This window comes from Xenopus laevis, chromosome 1L, assembly GCF_017654675.1.
Source record: "Xenopus laevis strain J_2021 chromosome 1L, Xenopus_laevis_v10.1, whole genome shotgun sequence".
In the NCBI taxonomy this organism is placed as follows: domain Eukaryota; kingdom Metazoa; phylum Chordata; class Amphibia; order Anura; family Pipidae; genus Xenopus; species Xenopus laevis.
In genome coordinates this window covers 37975834-38000745 of record NC_054371.1, presented here as the reverse complement: position 1 = coordinate 38000745, position 24912 = coordinate 37975834, and the positions used below count along the sequence as shown (strand labels likewise).

The 24912-nt window shown below is 38.2% G+C and overlaps 1 protein-coding gene across 9 annotated transcripts in view; it reads left to right on the top strand.

The window, feature by feature from the left end:
- Positions 1-1951: 1951 nt before the first annotated feature.
- apbb2.L (amyloid beta precursor protein binding family B member 2 L homeolog) overlaps positions 1952-24912 on the top strand; it is a 166200-nt gene continuing 143239 nt past the window's right edge. For 5 of the 9 annotated variants that reach the window (XM_041588561.1, XM_041588555.1, XM_041588583.1 and 2 more), the window contains exon 1: positions 1975-2227. The gene's annotated coding sequence lies outside the window, so the exon portion shown is untranslated. Of the gene's footprint in view, positions 2228-24912 lie in introns of all 9 variants that reach the window. The other 4 variants (XM_018229369.2, XM_018229328.2, XM_018229377.2 and 1 more) reach the window with 4 other exon arrangements.

The following is a 24912-nucleotide window of genomic DNA, read 5'->3' as shown; positions in this document are numbered from 1 at the left end:
GCTGGTATAGAATGAATTATCTGGAATGTGTTTGACATTAAGTACAAGGTAAACACTTGCAATGTTATGCTGCATGGCTGATTACAAACGGAGAGATTTGTTGCTAATTCGTTTCATTAGACTAGTATGGGATCTGTTAATTGGAATCATTGAACTTGGGGTTTTCCAGATATGGAGTCTTTCCTTAAATTGGATCACCATACATTAAGGCTACTAAAACATCTGACCATTAAAAACCCCAGTATGATTTTTTTTGTAACCAATATGGATTTAAGCAGCGTATTTAGCATCAACTACAGAGCCCTGTGTCATTGCTGCAACAAATATAAATTGTTTTCTTAAACAGGCCTCTATAGAGCTTTTGGGATAATAGGTTTCCAGATAATAGAGTTCATACGTCTAGAGATCAGGATGAGTTTTCCCTATATGAGGGCTGCCTTCAAGGAGAAGGAAATATTTAATCACTGGAGGGTACCAAATGTCAGGCACCCCCATTATAATCTCTAACTGATACCCCAGGCTGGTGCTCCTGTAAGCAGAAAACTGTACCAGCCAACTGTCCCGTTTTTAGAGGGACAGTCCCTCTTTTGACAGCTCAACCTGCAGTCCCTCATTTGTACTGGAAAGTCCCGTTTTTCTCTGCTAGAAAAAGAAACAACGTTTTTGGCAGAGAGCCCAGAACAGCCAGAAGATAAGATACTTTTGTAACAATTTCTAGATAAGAAAATAAGTAATTGTAACAATATAAGATAACAGGTCCCTTGGGAAAAGTTAGACTCACAACTTAAAGGGCATGTAAAGGCAAAGAAATAAAATCCCATTTTTACTTTCTTTAATGAAAAAGAAACCTATCTCCAATATACTTTAATTTAAAATTGTGTACCGTTTTTATAAGAACCCTGACTGTATGCAGTGAAATTCTCCCTTCATTTACTGCTGTGGATAGGAATTGTCAGGTGGTCCCTAACTGCTGAGCAGGAAAACAGTCATACTTAGGAACAGCAGGGGGAGCCCCCACCTTACTTCCCAGAAAAATGTTCAAACTTTCATAACCTGCCAATTTTTTTTTAAATGAACATGGTAATTAGGGGGTGTGGTCACAAAATGGGCATGGCCAACAATTCACCTGCAACTTTTTTGTCCCTTTTTTTATTTCCAGAATGTTGGATGGTATGGGGTACTTCTGTGCAAGCACCCATAGAGTGATCTACTTTTTGCTTCTTCACATGGGCACACTAGAGTGAAAAGCCAAGCTTTTAAGGAGTGTTTTTTTTTCTTACTCCAGCATTCTGACTCCATCTAGAAAACCAATGCTCTGTATGGCTACAAATGTATGTTGGCTACAACAATATGTTATTGCTACATTTTATTTACTTCATCTTTCTATTCAGGCTCTCTCCTTTCATATTCCAGTTTATTCAAATCAATGCATGGTTGCTAGTGTAATTTGAGCCCTAGCAACCACATTTATGAAATCACAAACTGGAGAGTTGCTTAATAAAAAGCTAAATAACTCAAAAACTATGATTAATATAAAATAAAAATGAATTGCGAATTGTCTCAGAACATCCCTCTCTACATCATACTAAAAGTTAATTCAAAGGTGAACATCCCCTTTAAAATGCAGTAGGTATAAAGCTAAGGAATTGTTTGCACTAATGTTGAAGAATTGACATTTTTGTAAACGTATCAGTTCAGATAAGATATCGGGACTCATTTACTAATTCGGTGCAACATTTACACTTGCCTTGATCTTTAACCAAAATGCAGCATTGTTTACTAGAATTCCAGCATGCTATATACCATAGGGTCACTGAAAAGAAAGAGAGGGTATATAATTATGACAAAAATTACACAAAATACTGTTTTTTTTAATTAAAATATTATTTATTGTATTTGTGCGCAGCTAAATGCCTAAAGGAGGGTGCAGCGCTGATGCAGACATGATGAAACATACTGCAATAAAAAGGCTGACTCCCTTGCAGGAATCAAGATGCATAGTATACAAAGTACAGCAGATGGCGCCAGACACCTTTCAGACTAGCACATTCCTTCCAAGCCAGTCGTATGGAAGAGGAAAGGAGGGGCTGGGAATTGTTTCCTGAGTTGAGGGCTGAGAGCTGGAATCAGCTTCCGGCTGCTGGGGCTGGAGCTTCTGGTCTGGGGGAGAGAGCGAGAGAGCACGAAAGCCAGTACTGGATGCAGCACTGACAGTTCTACACACACAGTAAGTGAGCTGCGCTGCTTGATGATTTCCATTTGTATGGAGGAGGATCTGTGGAATTTAGCTGATGGGAGACACACTATGATTGTGCTACTGTGTGTAGCTTGTTGCAGTACTCCAGACTGAGCGAGCAGAATGCAGCAGTAGCAGCAGGATATGGAATGCAGCAGCAGTAGTAGCAGGGTATGAAATGCAGCAGCAGCAGTAGTAGAAGGGTATGAAATGCAGCAGCAGTAGTAGCAGGGTATGAAATGCAGCAGCAGGGTATATAATGCAGCAGCAGTAGCAGCAGGGCATGGAATGCAGCAGCAGGCATCGGGGGCTGTGGGAAGCAGACTATGCTGCATTCCTGGTTTAACTTGCCTCTTGCTGTTACATTCTAGCTGTTATGTTATACAATCTGCAGCCTTGTGTCAGACTACTGTGATGTGTATGGAAATAAGCAGTATTCTGTAGCATATACAATACCAGTCCTGAATCACTGCTCTACGTTGGAACGAGGCAGGGATTTATGCATTGTGCTGAATCACTGGTATGCACCATATATATACTGATGGTTTTTTTCTGTGTGAGCATTAGGCTCCATACAAGGACACTGTGTTGAAGGCAGGCAAAGGTTGTAGCCAGTGTTTAGCCCAGTTTGCTGATGGGGACACACAGTAGCAGTGTATATATGTCAGTGACTTGCTCGGCAGCACTCATCCGTTATCCTTGCTCCACTCGTGTGTGTCCCTCCTGGTGCTACATGCTTGCTGGAGTAGCTGTACCTTCAGTGACAGGAATTTATGGCCTCAGGGCTGGGAGACGATCAACCCCTACACCGGCTTTCATCCACTCTTAAACAACAGACCTGCATCTGCTTATACAAATGCCTTGTGTTGAGTAGGAATGAAGGAACATCACAAATCTCTTATCACTTAACCGTCATTTAACAAGGAATTGGCCGTATGGGATCCATATGTACAGCAGATGTGCGTGTGGCTAGCATGCCCTTCATATCTGAGATCTGTTGCCAGATGATATCATGCAGGAACAGACACAACAGATTTTAATAGGAGGGAACCATAATACAATCTAATACTTTGTAATCCCTTTAAAAATAGAAAATAGCTTTTCTCAAGAGATTACAACCTGTTACCTTTTTCCAGTGAATGTTTCCATTTTATAGCTGCCAGCTTGCCATTCTCTAGTTTGTGTTGCAGCCCAAGCTAGCAGCAAGCATGCTAATGCCTTTTTACTTGAAACTGTATAGTGTGATTGCTTGGCCTTGTGCTCTATTCTAACAAGGATACTAGCTGCTTGCTGTCTCTGTTTCTCCAGGTTCCTTCCACAATCCAAAAACATGCATGTGTTAACAGGTATATGACCATATATGAAGCTTGTACATTGTAAGCTTCACTAAATCAGGATATCTTGACAGCGCTATATAAATAAATGATGATGTAATGTAAATAAACATAAAATTCCAATTAAAGTGCTGATTATTGTGTCTGAACCATAAAAAAGAGCTGGCTAAATTTGGTGTCTCTTAAGAAATACTTATAGGAACCTCGTTAGAGGAATTAACAGTTCAAATGGATTGTTTGTTTTTTTTTTTTTAAAGCTGACAACTCTGAAGCTTATATCCAGGCATGGGACCTGTTATGCGGAATGCTCGGGACCTGGGGTTTCCCGGATAATGGATCTTTCTGTAAATTTGATCTTCATACCTTAGTCTGCTAGGAAATAATGCGTTGGGCATATGCAGTTAGCTCTGCTTACATTTTTTTCTGAAGGTCCTGCGTTTGCCTGTGTTCAAGGCATATTGAAAAACACTGAAAATTGTTTGTTTGCTAATGACACTGCGTTGTGGTCAGCCAAAATATTGTTTACCCATTTTTTTGGGTGCAATTTGTCACTAAGGTTTTGTATTCCAAAAAGAGCCATTAATTATTATTGGGTGCCATTTGTAACTAAAGTGTCATATTCCAAAAATAGCCATTTATTATTATGCTCTTTGTTAATTCCAAACATGTTTATTGGCATGAAACTATTTCTAAAAAGAATTGAGGATAATGAAACATTAGCCCTTAAAGGGATCCTGTAATTGGAAAACATGTTTTTTTCAAAACGCATCAGTTAATAGTGCTACTCCAGCAGAATTCTGCACTGAAATCCATTTCTCAAAAGAGCAAACAGATTTTTTTATATTCAATTTTGAAATCTGACATGGGGCTAGACATTTTGTCAATTTCCCAGCTGCCCCTGGTCATGTGACTTGTGCCTGCACTTTAGGAGAGAAATGCTTTCTGGCAGGCTGCTGTTTTTCCTTCTCAATGTAACTGAATGTGTCTCAGTGAGACATGGGTTTTTACTATTGAGTGTTGTTCTTAGATCTACCAGGCAGCTGTTATCTTGTGTTAGTGAGCTGTTATCTGGTTACCTTCCCATTGTTCTTTTGTTTGGTTGCTGTGGGGGGGGGGGGAAGGGAGGGGTTGATATCACTCCAACTTGAAGTACAGCAGTAAAGAGCGATTGAAGTTTATCAGAGCACAAGTCACATGACTTGGGGCAGCTGGGAAATTGACAATATGTCTAGCCCCATGTCAGATTTCAAAATTGAATATAAAAAAATCTGTTTGCTCTTTTGAGAAATTGATTTCAGTGCAGAATTCTGCTGTAACAGCACTATTAACTGATTCATTTTGAAAAAAATTTTTTTCCCCATGACAGTATCCCTTTAAAGCAACGATATGCTGAACATTGTGCCCCACTTACAGATGCTGTACCACAGGGGTGTTCAACCTTTTGGCTTTGCTGGGGCCACACATGAAATACACAAACTCTTTTGATTTGTAAAAGTAAAGAAAATACACAGAAAATAACTACAATACCAGTTGGATAACCAGATGGAGCTATACACTGGAATATGGGACACCTAGATATTAAATAGACTTATTATTATATTATTATGACGTTTCCTCAGGAACTGAGTGTTTCAAGCTGGGCCGCATTCATATCCATGCTGGGCCGCAGGTTGGATGCCCCTGCTGTACCACATGTTCATGGATTAGATTATACCTTGGTTTAGAATCAGTTTCACGCCTAATTTTAGTAGCTATTTGCTTTTTTTTTTTAACAGAGTTATAGCATTGTATTAAAGGGGTTGTTCACCTTTGAGTTACTTTTAGTATGCTGTAGAGAGTGATGTTCTGAGACAATTCACAAACACAATCAGATTTCATTATATATTATTCATAGTTTTTGAGCTATTTAGCTTTCGATTCAGCAACTCTCCAGTTTGTAATTTCATAAATGTGGTTGCTAGGGTTCAAATTACACTAGCAACCATGCATTGATTTGAATAACAAACTGGAATATGAATAGGAGAGAGCCTGAATAGAAAGATGAAATAAATAAAATGCAGCAAATGCCTTTGTAGCCATACAGAGCATTGGTTATCTAAATGGAGTCAGTGACCCCCCTTTTGAATGCTGGAGTAAGAAAAAACACTCTAGTGCACATGCGTGAAGAAGCATAAAGTAGATCACTCTATGATGTTTGCACATAATTTACCCTGTTAGTGAATTGGCTGGTACAGTTTTCTGTTTACAGGAGCACCAGGGTATCAGTCAGAGATTATTATTTTTTATTATTTGTTTTTTTTAGTTATTTAGCTTTTTATTCAGAAGCTCTCCAGTTTGTAATTTCAGCCATCTGGTTGCTAGGGCCTAAATTACCCTAGCAACCATGTATTGTTTTGAATAAGAGACTGGAATATGAATAGAAGAGGCCTGAATAGAAAGATGAGTAATAAAAAGAAGCAGTAACAATTATAGCCTTACAGAGCATTTGTTTTTAGATGGAGTCTGTGACCCCCATTGGAAAGTTGCAAAGAGTCAGAAGAAGAAAGCTTCTTTAGAAACTATAAAAAATAAATAATGAAGACCAATTGAAAAGTTGTTTAAAATTAGCTATTCTATAATATACTAAATGTTAACTTGAAGGTAAACCACCCCTTGGGGATCATCTCCTTAAAGGAGAAGGAAATGTAAAATCACTGGGTGGTGCCAAGGTGTTAGGCATGACTCTAGTCACTTTCCACTTGGACCCTTGCTGTAACCATGATGAATGTCCAACATGAGTCCTTATTAAGAATATCAACTATTCTTTATATTTTTGTTAAGATTTGTTTTTGACATAAAACAAGGTCATGATAAAGGGATACTGTCATGGAAAAACATGTTTTTTCCAAAACACATCAGTTAATAGTGCTGCTCCAGCAGACTTCTGCACTGAAATCCATTTCTCAAAAGAGCAAACAGATTATTTTATATTCAATTTTGGGGCTAGACATTTTGTCAGTTTCCCAGCAGCCCCAGTCATGTGACTTGTGCCTGCACTTTAGGGTGGCATTACTTTCTCGCAGGCTGTTATTTCTCCTACTTAGGGCTATTCCACACGGGGAGATAGCCACGCGTTTGCGGTCGCGGCGACAAAGCGCCGCGCCAGTCGCCGCGACCGGCGCAGGCGACAGTTTTGTATGGGCGCCTATGTAAAAACGCCTGTGCTAACCACACGAGGCGATGCGCTTTTCAACAGTCGCCTGAAAATGCCTCGCCAGGCTTTTTCAGGCAACTGTTGAAAAGCGCATCGCCTCGTGTGGTTAGCACAGGCGTTTTACATAGGCGCCCATACAAAACTGTCGCCTGCGCCGGTCGCGGCGACTGGCGCGGCGCTTTGTCGCCGCGACCGCAAACGCGTGGCTATCTCCCCGTGTGGACTAGCCCTTAATGTAACTGAATCAGTCTCAGTGGGACTTGGCTTTTACTATTGAGTGCTGTTCTTAGATTTACCAGGCAGCTGTTATCTTGTGTTAGATATCTGCTATCTTGTTACCGTCCCATTGTTCTGTTGTTAGGCTGCTGGGGAGGGAGGGAGGGGGAGAAATCACTCCAATTTGCAGTACAGCACTAAAGAGTGATTGAAGTTTATCAGAGCACAAGTCACATGACTGGAGGCAGCTGGGAAATTGACAATATGTCTAGCCCCATGTCAGTTTTCAAAATTGAATATAACAAAATCTGTAATCTGGATTTCAGTGCAGAACTCCGCTGGAGCAACACTATTAACTGATGCGTTTGGAAAAAAACATGTTTTCCCATAACAGTATCCCTTTAAAAAAACAATTTTCCCTTCTCAAAGAAGGAAGAGGTGGAAGGTTGAATAATTCTGCAAGGCACTGTACATCTTCAGACATAATTCTAGGCGTTCACTGGTCCCGGCATTTATGGTTTTCATTCTCTCCGAATCATCATGCCTCATTATAAGGAAAGAAAATAAGTAATTACTTTGGCAATTCTTGGATATCAAATGTTAGAAAAATCCCACCAGGGAAGTAGAGTATTGAGCCTGAAGGGTGATGAGAGGGAGCAGAAGCTGGTTTTCAAATAAATGACTTATCTGCTGGGATCACAGTTGTATAACTATGCAAAAACAAGCCAGATTGATGGAACGCACAGTTTTCTGAGGGCTGTTTGCTTCTTTCCCTTTCATGGAAGAGGTCATGTTTCAACTGGTTTATTGTCTCTGTGTATTGCCCAGCAAGGTATTAAGGTTTAATCAATTTGTTACTGCCAAGCTAGGTGTTTGTGCAAAATCTCCACTAACTAACTAACTAACTAACCATAACGTTTTGTACATAGATTCCATTGTAAACCCTAAGAATATTATATTTTTAATCGGGTTCAAGTAAAACTAATGTTCGTTTTGTAAGTAGATCAGGTGATGTATTGAAACCATGGGTGTAACTACAGAGGAAGCAGACCCTGCGGATGTAGGGACCCCAAGGAGGTATAGGGGGCCCCACGAGGCCCTAATTAATAAGTAATTTTAATATATATTGGTTAAACAGTCCTAAATTTATTTTGCTGTGGGACCCAGTAACATCTAGGTATGCCACTGATTGTAACTCTAAATTAACTTTATCAGTGAGGTATGTGTCCTTTAAGGGACATTTAGATTAGCAATTATATATCTGAAAAAGGTTATACCTGGACATGGATTTGGATGATTGCTAAAACAAGGGTTCTTTGCAGATCTAAGGTTTGACTAAAGAAGTAGGGCAGAAATGTTGTACATTATATTTGGGCTTCTGTACCAGCCCAAGGCAACCACAGCCCTTTATCAGTAAAGATCTGTGTCTCCAAAGATGCCCCAGTAGCTCCTCATCTTTTCTGCTGATTCACTGAACATGCTCTGTGCTGCTGTCACTTACTGAGCTTAGGGACTGATGCACAATATACTGAATATATATATATGTATAATATAAATGTCACAATATAAAGCTGATCAGTAAATCAGATTATTGGTACATGGCAGCTCAGAAACCAACATATTAGCTGTGTAGCATCAGCTCATATAACAGGCAAAACTTCCTTTTCTGCATGTTCCAGATGGGACAAGATAGGAAACTCCTGTGACAACTTTGAGGGCCTGGATCATTACTACTAAAGGCTGGTTTAACGTTCAGTATATAAAATGTGCCATTTCTAGCCATAGGGTTTAGTTCTCCTTTAAAGTTGAAAGCTAATTCTTTTTTTTTTAAAAAAGGTGAAACACTCCCATGTTGAATTAATTGGGTTCCATGACATGGGTTGCAGTAGAATCTTTTACAGCTATTTAATTTTACCCTTACAAAGGTATGGTGTCGGCTCCCAAGCATATTTCTGAACGAAAATCTTATTAAAAGTGTGTATAAAATATGATTATAAATTGGGAAATTACATGGTGTGCATGCCCTAAACTTTTCATTATATTGTTCCACTAACAGAAAATGTTGTTAGAACTTACTACATTAACCTATGGACAGTCTCATGTCAAATTCTACTGCAATTCCAGCAGCAATTGTGTTGGATGAGTATGATGTCATATTGCATCGAAATAATGGGGAATGTTTGTGCTTATATTCTGCTTCCATTCTGTTCTATGGTAGAAAAACAACCTGACCCGCTTGCTGTATGGAGAACGGAAAGAACTTCCTGCTTTATATGTTAGAAAAGAGTCCTATTGTAGCGTATAAACCCACTCTGTTATTAAGATGGTTAGATTTCATTTTCATAACATATGGTTCAGATTAATGAGCCCAGGAGTGAGATTTCATCTATGTGCAATACCCTTGCACCCACCTTAAGCAATTTTATATTGTAGATTTTTATGTTTTACGACCGGCTGCTGATCAAGTAAGGAGTCTATTTCTAAGCGCTGTAAAACCGTTTATTACATTTTGTTTTAAATGGCGAATGTGTTCTCTCTTATTATAAGTGCCCAGTAGTGAAAGAGATAGTGACCTCAAAATTAACATTTACTCACTGTTGCCTGAGTAGGTCTTAGTCTAATTTAATGAAGAGAGTGGAACGCATAGGTCTAATGTCTAACCAGGCAGTTTAGGTGGAGGGACACCTGGAAGATAACAGTTAGATTTTCTAATGCTAATAGAGTTGCCACCTTTACCCACTGGGAACTCCAGGCAGGGGGAGGGCCAAATTAGGAAAACCAAGCAGGCAGATTTGACCCGGATAGGTAGCCCTGTCCAGGTCAAAACCAGACAGGTGGCAAGCCTAAATGCTAATGGACTACTGCTGCAGAAATAAGGCAGCCTCCATATAAAGGAACATGGGGATCAGAGGGGCAATGTAAAAGCACTAGGCAAGTACTATTATGGCAAAAAGTAAAAAAAAAAAATAGCATGCAAATACAATGTTATGGCTAGTCCACACGAGGAGATTCGGGGAGATTTTGTCGCCTGGCGACTAATCGCGTCGTCTTGTCAGTGAGGCAACTTCGGGTGACTATAGAAAACGCATCGGCGCGTGTGCATTAGCGCAGGCAACTTTTCATAGCAACCTATGGGGACAAACGCTGAGGCAGTTCGGGGAGATAGTCGCTCAAAAGACGAGGCGATTAGTCGCCAGGCGACAAAATCTCCCCGAATCTCCTCGTGTGGCATTACCCTTATGAGAGATAAAAAATAGGTTTTTCTATCTGGAAAACTAAAACATATTACAGTATTTACAAAAACACGTAATTTCATAAAAACTTAGTATTTCCTAGCAGGTATCTAACTCATTAGACCCTAGGGTTGCCACCTGGCTGGTATTTTACCGGCCTGGCCGGTAAAAATAATGGTTGATCCCAATGTTATTAACAGGGAAAAAAGATAAATATATAGGAAGGCCGTTATTTTTTTCCAGAAAAGGTGGCAACCCTATTAGACCCGCAAGCACTACCAAACAACATATTATGTGATATTCTCACAGTGTTGCCAGTTTAGACCTCCATTGACAATAAGGCTTGTGTAGAAAACTCTTTATTGAGGGTGTACTCCTAGGCATCTTTATTTAGGTGTATGCTAATTATATAAGGCTCAAGTGTGTATAGCGGGCGTGTATTGGAGAAGGGATTCTGTTGTGATTTTTATGGTTTACTTTTTATTTCTAAATTACACTGTTTACATTGCAAATAATTCACTCTACCATATAAAATGTTATTTTTGAACCAGCAATTGTATTTTTATAAGCTGTAATATTGGTGAGGAGACAGCCATCTCAGTGCATTGTGCTTTATTCTTTTCTTTGCTTTGAGGAGGAGCCAGCACTTCAGGATGGAACTGCTTTGAGACACCTATTGTTTCCCCCCTTCCCATTGCATTCCCTGGGTTATGGTGCTATGCTCATGTCTACCACTAGGTGGGGCTAGCAATGCAAACAAATCCTTCAGTAGAGGTATCAGGTAGCTGCTATCTGGTTAGCTTCCCATTGTTCTGTCGATAGGCTGCTGATGGGCTGCTGGGAGGGAGGGGGTGATATCACTCCATCTTTCAGTGTAGCAGTAAAGGGTGACTAAAGTTTATCAGAGCACAAGTCACATGACCTGAGGGCACCTGGGGAACTGACAATATGTCTAGCCCCATGACAAATTTCAAAATTAATTATAAAAAAATCAATTTGCTCTTTTAAAAAACAGATTTCAGCAGAGCTGCTGGAGCAGCACTGTTACATGACTCCTTTTAGCACTAGAGTTTGGCAAAGTATATAGCTCCCCTTATGGGACGTGGAGTCCAGATGCACAAGCTCCACATCTCAGCTATGTTGAGTCCTTAAAGGAGAAGTAAACCCTAAAAATGATTATAGCTAACTGGCATATTTTATATACCGAACTTATTGCACCAGCCTAAAGTTTCAGCTTGTCAATAGCAGCAATGATCCAGGACTTCAAACTTGTCACAGGGGGTCACCATCTTGGAAAGTGTCTGTGACACTCACATGATCAGTGGGCTCTGAGCAGCTGTTGAGATGGTAATCTTAGGGATTGTGGCAATCTTTCAAGCAGGAAATGAGGTTTGTCTGCAATATAAGATAATGCTACAGGGCTGATTATTAAATTCTAATGCTAGTTGCATTGGCTTCTGTGCTGCCATGTAGTAATTATCTGTATTGATTACTAATCAGCCTTATATTGTGACATTTCTATTCTATGTGTACTGTATATTGGGGTATATTTATCAAAGAGTGAAGTTAATAGTGAAGTTCCGCCACTAGAGTGAAATTCCGCCACTCTCCATTCATTTCTATGGGATTTTTATAGGCATATTTATCAAAGGGTGAACTTTCACTTCACCCATTGATAAATACGCCTTTCAAAATCCCATAGAAATTAATTGAGAGCGGCGGAATTTCACTCTAGTGGCGGAACTTCACTCTTTGATAAATTTACCCCATTGTGAGTGGGTCCCTAAGATCAGTAAGTGACAGCAGCACAGAGCATGTGCAGTGAATCAGCAAATCAGCAGAAAAGAAGATGGGGAGCTACTGGGGCATCTTTGGAGAGAGATTGTTACTGCTAAAGAGCTGTGGTTGCCTTGGGCTGATACAGAAGCCCAAAACATAATGTACAATATTTCAAGCTACTTCTTAAGACATTCAGAATTCAGCATTGGTCTCTTCCCCCCCCCCCCTGTTGCCAGTTCTATACTATTCTATACTATAGGTTTGACCTTTTTATGCAGAGGGTGTGGTCACTGACTGCACCATAAAACTATATAAAGGTAAATGTGATATTTTTGTGTCTATATGATGTTTTTCCCCTACATTCTATTTTGTTGCTTTTATTGTAGTACTACTACCTTTGGTCCATTTGCCTTGTTTATTAAATGAACTGGACAGACCATTTCATTTCACCCAGAATCCCCAGAGAGCTACTTTGATCGCTGGTTTTCACAGGAACCTATCATTTTAATTACTTTTAATCCCAGTGGTGTGTTAATTGGACATTATGTGTGCCATTCCAAGCATAAACAGCTCAGAGAAGCCTACAGACTAATCCTATATGGGAACGCTGTGTACCGAGTTTAAACCTGGGTTCAGCAGGAATTAGATTAAACGACACTGCGCTGATATTTCTCAGATAATAACCTTGAAGTTAAGTGCTGTTAACCTCTATTTCAACAATGTGTTTTCAACTGTGTGTACCTTCCTAATACAATGTTAAAAGCACTTCAGACAAATTAAGGGAAATGGGAAAACTTGGGAAAATTATTGATTTTAACATAAATGGCTACTGGTAAATTGCACTACAATATACTCCTTATACCTGTAAATAAAATCCTACCAATGTTGCCTTCTTAATTTATACTGTTATCAGTAAATGATCTGGTAGGGTATCCATATAGGTGTGTAAACCTACAGGACATGGTTTAAAGGGATTCTATCATGATTTTTATGTTGTTGCTTTTATTTCTAAATTACACTGTTGCACTGCAAATAATTAACTCTACCATAAAAATGTTATTCCTGAATCAATAAGTGTATTTTTTTGTGTTTTAATTTTAATATTGTTGTGTAGGCAGCCACCTCAGGTCATTTTGCCTGGTCTTGTGCTTTCAGAAAGCTTTCAGGCAGGCTGTTGTTTCTCCTACTCAGTGTAACTTAAGGAGTCGCAGTGGTACCTGGATTTTTACTATTGAGTGCTGTTCTTATATCTACTATATGAAGTCTATATATATCTGGTTACCTTCCATTGTTCTGCTGATGGGCTGCTGGGGGAAAAGGGAGGGGGTTATATCACTCAAATTTGCAGTACAGCAGTAAAGAGTGACTGAAGTTTATCAGAGCACATGTCACATGACCTGGGGTCTCCTGGGAAACTGAGAGTATGTCTAGCCCCATGTCAAATTTCATAAAAATTAGTTTGCTCTTTAGAAAAATTAATTTCAGGGCATATGTCTTCTGGAGCAGCTCTATTAACTTATGCATTTTGAAAAAAAACATGTTTTGTATGACAGTATCCCTTTAAACACAGAATTTGACAGCACTGGCTGATCTATGTAGTCTGCCCATAGAATGGTTAATTCTGATTCATATATTTATCCATTGTTTTGTTGAATTAGTCCTTACCACATCTGCAGGATTTTTGTTTTCACAAAGGGTTGGCTTTAGAGTAAATAACTCCCCGTACAAAATAGTCAAATGGGTGCACTTTCACAATGTGAAAAGCAGTGTACAAATTGCTCCCTTGATTAACCTTCTGATTGAAAGAAAGCTGACTATTGTATATTACCTTTCAGTGTCAAGGGCTGATGCTCCAAAAAACAAAATACTGTATAGTTGCAGGTTATGGTCTGTTTCTTATGGCACCCTGTGTGACCACACAAGTTGTTCATGCCAAACATCAGCCCTGATATAATGTATCTATTGCCCTTTCTCTAAATAGGTGTTTCCATATGTTCCCTTTCCATTTTCTACACTCCATCTGCTGCAGGAAAATGCATCCCCCCTGAACTCTGCTAATTCCCTTGATACCCTTCTTTTCTATCTCTTCTGTGGTCTGATTTTTCCAAAAAGGACCTGAACCATAGACCAGTTCATGTATTAATTATGAGTTTAGCATTATTTATATAGCTGTAACACCTGCAAAGCAGAAAAGAGTAAGTTGTACAAATACAAGGAACAGGAAATGCATAAGAATATTTACAGAATATTAGAAAATAATGACATAGATACAGGGCAAGTATAAATAGCATGTATGATTCAAAGAACTTAAAGGGTTGTTTACCCTTCAGTTAACTTCTAGTATGATAAAGAATAGCTAGTTCTAAGCAAATTTTGAATTGGCCTTACTTTTTCCTTTTTATCGTTTTTGAATTATTGGCCTTCTTCTTCTAACCAACATTCAAATGGGGGTCATTGACCCATCTAAAAACAAATGCTCTGTAAGGCTAGAAATGAATTGTTATTGCTACATTTTATTACTCATCTTTCTATTCAGGCCCTCTTCTATTCATATTCCAGTCTCTTATTTAAAGCAGTGCATGGTTGCTAGGGGAATTTGGACCCTTACAAATTGCAAACTGTAGAGCTGCAGACTAAAAAGCTAAGTAACTCAAAAAACACACATAAAAAAATGAAAACCTATTGCAGATTGTCTCAAAATATCATACTCTACATCATACTAAAAGTTTATTCAAAGGAGAACAACCCCTTAATCTAAAGTGTTACTCATATATACACTACACTGTTATGCTTATGCACTGATTAGCAGTTATCTGAAATGTATAAGAACTCTTTGTTTTATTTAACTATTGGCTAAGTGTGCTCCACCAAGATTATATGTGAGTTCAAGAGGTATAGGAGGCAAACAAGTTAAGAAATCTTAAGTAACTGCAAGGGCAAAGATTCCATCATCACATTACTACCCTTCTTTTGTTATAAGAGTAAATTATATTAGTATATAAGTAAGATTTGTTCTCTTATTTTCTGTCACATTAGAGGTTCTAGTTTATTTCTCTATTTTGCCACATTTTAAGGGCAAATAAACTAGGGAATGCAGGATTAGGCCGAATCCAAGTTCCTGGGGAACCGAATCCAAAAAAATCATGTGACCTTTCATAAAACAAAAAAGGAAGTCAAAAAAATTTTTCTGTCATTTCTCTCTTTTACAAATGCAAATTGGGGTTTGGATTCAGTTCAGCATTCAGCCTAATCTACAAAGTAACATAGTAAGTAAGGTTGAAAAAAGACACACGCCTATAAAGTTCAACTTCTGGACTCTATTTTCACCTGTTTAAATGCTAGTTTTTAAAAAGGATTCAGGATTTGGCAAATTCTAAAATAGTGGAGTGGGTCCATCCCTAAAATAAACCCCTCCTGCAAATTTTCTAGTATAGTGTCTGTGCTCAGGCCCCTACCTAACTACATCACGGACACTTGTCATGATTTAACTTTTCCCTGTAGTACCGTCAGAACTGCAGAGCTGTGCAGCAGTGTTGGACGCCACTATCTTTGGTGAAAATTAAGCCTCCTCACCCAGTCACCTGCAGTTATAGGCCCATTACCTGCTGTCAGTAATTTGAAACAGTGGGAAACTTCTTGGTCCTAACTGTCCCACTTTTTGGCACCCAGTATAAGGTTCCAGATAGATTCTTAGATGTCCTATTTTGATGCCGGCTGTCACAGTCTCAAGAGATGAGACTGTGATTTCCCTTTACTAAATAAAGCACAGCTGTCTGAGGAGGTCAAGATGGGGAGCATGGGCTTATAGCACTTGTATGTCATGGAATGCTTGGGAGGCCACCACTGTGATGAAATATAAGCTTAAAGATGAACTGACCATTTCATTCTGAATACATTTCCCTTAAAAACACTAATTTATTTGCCAAATTCAAAATCTCAGGAATCCGTATGGCACATTGAAAAAACAATACACTTAGGGGCAAATTTACTTATGGTCGAATTTCGAGGGTTAATTAACCCTCGATATTCGACTGCCGAATTGAAATCCTTCGACTTCGAATATCGAAGTCGAAGGATTTACCGCAATTCGTTCGATAGAACGATTAAATCCTTAGAATCGTTTCGATTCGAAGGATTTTAATCCATTGATCGAACGATTTTTCTTCGACCTAAAAAGATAGCATTGACTTCGGTAGGTTTTAGGTGGCGAACTAGGGGGTCGAAGTTTTTTTTTAAAGAGACAGTACTTTGACTATCGTATGTACGAATAGTCGAAAGATTTCGATTCAAAGTCATAGTCGAAGGTCAAAGTAGCCAATTCGATGGTCGAAGTAGCCAAAAAAAAATTCTAATTTTTTTTATTCTATTCCTTCACTCGAACTAAGTAAATGGGCCCCTCAGCACCAGACGCATTTCATTCCCCCCCAGGGACCTTCATTAGACGTAAATATGAAATGCTCAGGAACTACAGCTGTTTGTTATGAAATGCTTAGGGGTCACTATTGTGGTGCTTTTCATGAAATATTTGGCTACAAAAGTCTGTCATGAAATGCTTGGGAGTGACATCTGTCTGATATGAAATACCACTGTGTCTGTCATAAAGTATTGGAGGCCTCAGCGGGGTTATAGTGTGTCTGCCTTTCCAACTATGTAAAAATGGGTATGTTTTTGTTAACTGGGTGCTGCTTTTGAATCTGGGTTTGCTTCTAGGCTTTCATATCCAACTGGATGTTGGCGAGCAGACCCTGTGATCTTGGGGTTTCATGATCTTTCACTCTCCTTGTTAAATCAGCTGCAGGTTTTTCCCTATAGCAGTATAGTAAAAGAGTAACTGATCCTACATTGTCTGGGGATATCGAATATATACATATAGACAGTATGCTGTAAAGCAGAGCAGAACTTCTGCTGTTTGCCAGAAGATAATCACAAATAGTCATGAGGATCAGGAAAAGGGTTCCTCCATGAAATCCTACAAATATGTGTAAGCATTGTTTTTGTTTTATAATACATTGATATTATATGCAGAAGTGAACAATAATGCTATAACTAGAAAATAATATACTGTACTTACAAGAACTGAGACACAGGAAGAATGTGATACCTGTCCTGTAGAGCTTACAACCGTGGGTAAATTCTGGATCTTTAATCTAACAAAAGAGGCCTTTTAGATTGTTAGCTGTAATAATTTTTTGTATTTAAACTATATGTCCAATTTAAATACCCTTCATCTCAATTTAAATACCCTTCATCTTTTTAAATATTTATAAAGAGTGTTGGCTCTTTATAAATATTTGTTAATAATTATAATAATAATAATAATATGAAAGACTGCATGGAAACTACAAGCCTTTAATGTTTAAAATTGTAAATGGAAATTTGCACATATAATATATTTATGCGTACCTGTTTTATTAGTGTTATTATATTTTTGTTCACAACTACGATGTTTCTGCCCTTTAATTTCTTTTTCAAAATCTAAGGCATAAAAAAAAAGAAACGTATATTAAAAGTAGATTATCTTTGCTTCAGCTTCTTCAATCAACAAATGTGACAGACAGATAGGCATTATCTCTGCCAAGTGGAGCATTTTTAAATGATACCTGCGTTTGCTTGACACCAAAAAATGGCAAATCTCTAGACTGTTAGAATAACTCATTACATTTTTCATAGAATCACTTTGCATTTATACGTTTCGGAGATTACTTCAGGCGCGGTTGGAACGAGGTGATGTGATATTCTTTTCACATCTTTTCCCTGTATACTGACTGTTGTGTAAATTTAACCCCAAAATGCGGCACTGAGGAAGGTGCTGGATTGTGAGACTTTATTATAGTCATCTGCATTTCAAGGGAAACTGGTTCACATGGTTTCCTTTGAGGAAGATCTGTTAGTGTTTGTAAAACAATTGTGAGTGAATGTACCATTACACAAACCCTTCTATTCTTAAAAGTGTGCACAGCAGGTGATATTGTGACTGTAAATACTCTGCAGACCTGGTATCCTGTGCGATAATTAGCATTGCAGTGTATTGGTTTGTGCCGCTATAATCTCCATTCTCTATTGTGAGCAAACTCTCAGACAGCATGAAGCTAAATACAGCCCTAAAATACAGAGATCTATATCTGAAAAACAACACTTATCTTGGTATTGTTAATAAGCATATCTTCATAAAGTAAATCATACTTATTGATGGCTAATCAGCAATAACTGAATGCATGTGTTATGTTTTATTGCCTTGCAAGACTATTGTCATACAGAGTATACCTGCTACAGGTATGGGACCTGTTATCCAGAATGCTCGGGACCTGGCCTTTTTCAGATAAGGAATCTTTCCATAATTTGGATCTCCAAGTCTACTAAAAAAATCATTTAAACTTCAATAGGATTATATAATTTCAATAGGATTTGGATTAAGTACAAGGTACTGTTTTATTATTACAGAGAAAAAGGAATAATTTTTAAAGGTTTTAATTATTTGATTAAAATGGAGTCTAGATAACAGGTTTCTAGATGACCAATCCCATATCTAGGTTTTGTTGACTATTCTGTGGGCTTAAGGTGACCATATACAGGGCAATCTGCTCTTTTGGTGATGTTGCCAAACGTGCGGAACTCTCTCTGATATGCCCACATTGAGGTGGGCGATATCGGCTGATCCGATCGTGATGGGATTGTTCACCTTCCAACACTTTTTTTAATTTAGTTGATTTCAGATAGTTCACCAGAAATAAAGACTTTTCCCATTATTTTTTATTTTCTATGTGTGACAGTTTTTCTATTATTGAAGTGTAAAGTGTCATTTTTCACCTTCTAAAGCAGCTCCCCAACCACTGGATCAGTGGCGGGGCGCGGGCTGTGCCAAACTGGGCCCCTCTGGTCCCAGCTGCAGTCTACAATAGCTGTAAAAACAAATTACCTGCAATCCCAGCTCCCTGATGCACCATTGCCATGACAACAGCTGTATGAAGCACTGGAAAGTTTTTACAGATTGCGATAAGGACCAAAATACTGTTTGGACAGGTTTTTTTTTTTTTTGGTAAGCCTGAGATGTACCCACGCATCTGCACCCTTCCCTCCAGTTCTTGTAAAAATTGTCTTGCTTGAAACTGGGGGGGTTGTGGATGCACACCTGAGGCCAATTTCAAAAAGTATAAAGCCCTGTCTAAGTAATTCAAGTAAATATGCCAGTGCATGTAATTTTGAAACAGGGTTTTTTTATTACAAAGTTATGATCAACAACCCCCCCCATATTTTTGCTTGAAACTGGTCTATGGTGCAAAAAAGTTTAGGCTTGGGCGAAGATTGTAACAGTTTAGAATCTGCACCTGAATTACTGAGCTGCCAGACTCAAACACCAGAGGCAGGGACATTAAACTCTGATTTTGGAAAAATGGTAAAAAATAAAAAAAATGCAAAGTAAATGAAAAATGTCTTTATTTCTGGGGGACATTCTGAAAACATTTGAACTGAAAAAAGTGCTTGGAAGGTGGACAACCCCTTTAATGGAAGTGGATTATTTGCACAGCGGGTTAAGGGTTGCAAGTGGTATTGAGAAAACATGATGGAACAGGGTGGTAGTATAAAAAATGTGTCTTTAAGTAGGACTTGGTGGTGCTGCCTGTGTAAACTGAGACTTTAAGTCTGGAACTTGCTGTCATGTTTGTATTCAGTTTTCCATATTAATCTTCACTTATTGCACCCATCTTTGCAGAAGAGACTACATTGAAGAGGTAAGCTGCCACAGAATGTAGATTGACACTGAAATAAAATGAATGTGTCCTTTGTTTAAATTTCTATTTGGATTAGTGATACAGATGCAGTGCCTAGTGAAGTATTAATAACTGTAGTTATTGGGAAGATGTCTTCCAACTTCTTTGTGCATTGCATACATACGCAAACTTGGCATGGTTGCTTAGAACAAGTCTTATCTTTAGTTCATCTTTACTGATCTTCATCTTTATGTTGAAAGATGGCCATGTGGTTATGTAGAGCTTCAAGTGTGAACTTCAACTAACTACTTCCTATGTATCTTAATGGGTTATGTACAATGTCACAGAACAAAAAAAAAGCTAATATATGAAAATCACTGTAAAGGTCAGTGCAGGCTGTCTGTATAAAAGGAGAAGGAAAGGCTAAAATTAAGTAAGCTTTATCAGAAAGGTCTGTATAAATACACCAGTAAACCCTCAGAGTAATGATGTTCTGCTTCCTCTGTCAAAAGAAACGCCACATTTCTTTCCTTCTATTGTGTATACATGGGCTTCTGTATTAGACTTCCTGTTTTCAGCTTAAACCTCCAGGGCTAGGGCTTGAGCATTCTCAGTTTGCTCCTCTCTCCCTTCCCCCCTCCCTGTTGTAATCTAAGCCCAGAGCTATGATTGAGCAGGGATAGACAGGAAGTAATGTCACACCAAGCTAATATGGCAGCTGCAAACAGAAAAAATATAGAGTGGTTTACTCAGGTATTGTACAGCATTCTACAGAATAAATGTACTGTTATATTGCACTATTGTGGCTAATCTATTGGCAAGAAACTGCTTTGGTAGCTTTCTGTCTCCTTTAGAAACATAAAATTTCTATATAGTGCTACCATCTTGTCAGCAGCTTGTGTACAAAAAGTGCCACACATACAGCTAAACTAATGCCGGTTCTGCAGTGCTCGATTTCGGTGAATACTGTGAATATAGCTTATAAATTCTTGAAATACTTTTCATCAAAAATTCAAGTTTGAATGTTTTTGTGCTATTGATCTGTCTCCAAAAAGCCAAATTCAGTAGAGCTTACAAAACAGAATATAGTTCATGTATACATAATAAATTTGGGTTATTTGGGTAAATTTGGGTTCAAGTCAGGTGGAATTATAGTAACAAATGACAATTGCATACTTTACATATGTAAATGTATTCAGGCTGAGAGCTGTAATTGTGATTTGGATGGTCTTATTTGATGGTTCCACAGGTCTCATTTTGGCCAGCCCTGCTCTGGGAAGAATGTAATAAGAAAGAAATTGTTTGTTTTGGTAACAGCCAATTTTAAATTTGCTGTTCTGGATTTCTAGACCGTGGAAAACGTTCACTACTAATTTTTGAATATTAACATTTGATATGTTTGGTCAGAGTCTGGACTGGGAGCCTCCATTTATTTCAATCTTGCTGAAGTCAGGACAGCTAATGCCCTTTGAGACCTACATGGGAATTCTCAGATCTCTACAGTAAACCAAGCCTGTCTTTCAATTTGCTCCTTACCTTTAATTCAATTACTAAGACCTTCTGAGTTACATACTACACTGTATCTACTGTTTTACCTGAACTCTTTGTATATTTGTTTTTTTTTCTTTATTATGTTTCACTGTATAATTGGGAATTGATAGGCTACTAGTGCAGATATTTTTGGACCCTGCACCATTCAAATAGTAGAATATTGGTCCAGGTAATAATTGTTGGCATGTCGGGGTCAGTGCATTGGGAAGGTAATGGATTTTATCTGTTAGCTTCGTTTTCTACTTTTCAATATCACTGCTTCTTTGGTACCAGGAAAAAATGATCATTTGGGGCTTTTGTGTCAGATTTTAATTAGCCAAGTTATGGGTGGAAGCATCTCACTAGCTAAATTGACTGTTAGGGTGTCAACTACACCAGTGTTTGAAAGGCAAAATGACTTGTTAGGGGCCTAATTGTACCAAATTTGCCAAATTACTCTTCAGGGCAGATATGTGGATTGGAAATTGAAATATTTGCTCAAAAATGCTGAATCAAGGTGTACCAGTACAGTTTGCCAGGGGCAGGGAGAAGTGCCAGTGTGGCTTTTATGAATTCCTGCTTCATCTAAGCTAAATGCTGTTTTTATCTCCTAGTATTTTAATACTGTAGGTATTTGTATCCTTTTTGATTGTTTTGATTAATTGTCCTCAACAGACCCTACATGTAGAGCTCAGTGCTGTACTATAAAAATTAAAACAATATTGCTGTTATAATAACTGTATTTAGAGTGATGCAAATGTCATCCTTTAAAAATACAGCACTTCCATAAGTACCAATGTTATCTGTTAAAAAAAATCAAGATATTGTTGGCCACTCTTATGTTAACACCTGTATGTTCTGAATATCTGCCCCTTTCCAGAAAGCTGCATCCACTTATCTCAGCAAAAACTGGACCAGTTGGCATATATGACAGTTTGGGAGTATTGTCCACAAGGGCCTTTGACGTTACTTCCACAGCTTAGACACCCTACCTTGGTCTTAGTTTTATTCTGTACATTGCCTTATGAAATGAAATGACCACATGCTTCATAGCACACGGTAAGCGCACAGCCTTATAAATTTATTTTTAAGGCAGTTGAACTAAAGTGATTGAGTACATTGCATTTAAATTGTTTCCCAGACAAGCGGTTCCTTTGACGTGAGTTCATAAGAGAGACGCAGCTGGTGAAATGTATGCTAATTCATGCTCCGAGGTGCATATGTGTCTGCTGTGCAGTGCCAAACGCTATATAAAAATAAGCTTTCACATTGAATTGTCTCATCCGTGAGTCTTCTTGCTAATGCTCAGTGAGTAAGGCGGCATTCAGACTTGGTGAGTAATGGAGGTAGCAGTGCCTCATGTGAAGAAAATCTTGGAACCATTTCATGGTTTTCCGCAGCAGACAGCTTTACACATTCTTTCATTCTTACTGGGTTTCACACAACTAAATATAACATCTGTTTTTCATTTTTCTAACTGCACGGAACCTGGCATTTTCGATCTATACAGCTTCAAAGAAATATGGGCAACGCTTTTTAATTTCTGGGCCCATCTGCACATGGCAGCATTAAACCCTGTGTTAGACTGGACACTTGCACTCACTTGTACAGATCCACAGACTTTGGATATTAAATACTCACTGATTAGAAATAGTTTTTATTCCTCTACAAAGAATAAAATAAACAGTAGGAAACAGTAGTGTTAATAGCATAATAAAATCCACATCTGGTTTTTAGCTCTGCTTGCCTGTAAAATGCGGGAATAGAATGGGAAATACAGATGTGTTTCTATACGTACATTCATTTCTCCTGATTGTGCCCTGCTCTATTTATTTGATACATGAGAAGGTTTTGACTTGTGCTACTTTATATATAACTTTTTTTGTACAGGTATAGGGACCGTTATTCAGAATGTTCTGGACCTGGGGTTTTCTGGGTAAGGAATCTTTCCATAATTTGGATCTCCATACTTTAAGCCTACAAAAAAAATCATAAAAACTTTAAACAAACCCAATAGTGGTATTTTGGATCAAGTACAAGATACTGTTTTATTATTACAGGTATGGGACCTGATATCCAGAATGCTTGGGACCTGGGATATTTCGGATAATGGATCTTTCCATATTTTGTATCTTCATACCTTAAGTCTACCAGCAATTCATGTAAACATGAAATAAACCCAATAGGCTGGTTTTGCTTCCTATAAGGATTAATTACATATTAGTTGTGATCAAGTACAAGCTACTGTTTTATTATTACACAGAAAAAGGAAATCAATTTTAAAACTTTGGATTATTTGGATAAAATGGAGTCTATGGGAGACTGCCTTTCCGTAATTCAGAGCTGTCAGGATAACTGGTTTCCGGATAATGGATCCCATACCTGTACAAAGAAAAAGGAAATATGTTTTAACATTTGTAATTATTTGATTAAAATGGAGTCTATGGCATAAGACCTTCCCTTAATGCTAAGCTTTCTGGATAATGGGTTTCCAGATAACAGATCTAATACCTGTATTGGCTCATTGTTACTAGTCATTATTTATATATCCCAAATATATTCCACAGCCCTTTAAAGAAAATCAAATCATTTGTATCAGTTGTGGAGCTTACAATCAAAAGCACACTAACAAATGTGCACAGCCAAGGCCAGTTTCTGCTTATAATTTTCTTTTTTTTTTTCAGTTGCAAATATCCAGTTTGGATTTTCAGATGGCATGGCAATTTTTGTTCCCAAGCACCTGACAATTGCTTAGTGGGCTTTACAATTAGGAGAAAATATAAAAACAGGGCAATGAATATGTCCTGAAATGTCCCCAAATGCCTAAGGCTTCATTGCCCTAGCGATAGCATCAACTTGTTTTTTTTTGGAGAAATGTGTATTCTATTGAGGCTACCCTTTGTATTCATGTTGTACAAAAGTTAATAACGAGAAACATGATCTAAAGCAAATAATTTACATTTATACTTAGCTTCTCTGCAGAGAGGCATTTATCTCAGAGAATGATGGCAGGCGTTAAAATTAAATGTAATTTCTGCAATCTTTCCTTGGCCATCTGTATTCTGAATGGCTGCATTCGCAGAGCGATGCTAAAAACAGCAATTTATCTATTTAAACAAATATTGCTTTTTTGTCATAAATAAGACTGGGAGAAAGCCAATCATACGTACTGTGTGTTAGAAAATGCACAGATGGAAAAGAAATGTAGTGCTGTGTATGCTCTCTTGTGCACATTGAAAGGGCAGTTGGCATTTTCCTTGCTCATTTTACACTTACAAAGCTATATTAAAGGTTGAAAAAAGACATTTAATTTTTTTAAACAGGTTAAATAGTGTGGTGGGAGTTGTAGTACGACAACCTTTAAAGACCTATATTTCCATTAAAGGAGAACTAAAGAAGTAGCTAGAAATGCTGTACATATAGGTTTTTGGCTTCTGTACCAGCCCAAGGGACCACAGGCCTTTAGCAGGGAAGATCTGTGTCTCCAAAGATGCCCCAGGAGCTCCCCAACTTCTTTTCTGCTGATTCACTGCACATGCTCTGTGCTGCTGTCACTTACTGAGCTTAGGGACCCACTCACAATATAAAGTACACAAAAAAAAAGAAATGTCACAGTATAAGGCACAAAAACCAGTGCAATTAGCATCAGAATTTAATAATCAGCCTTGTAGCATCAGCTTAT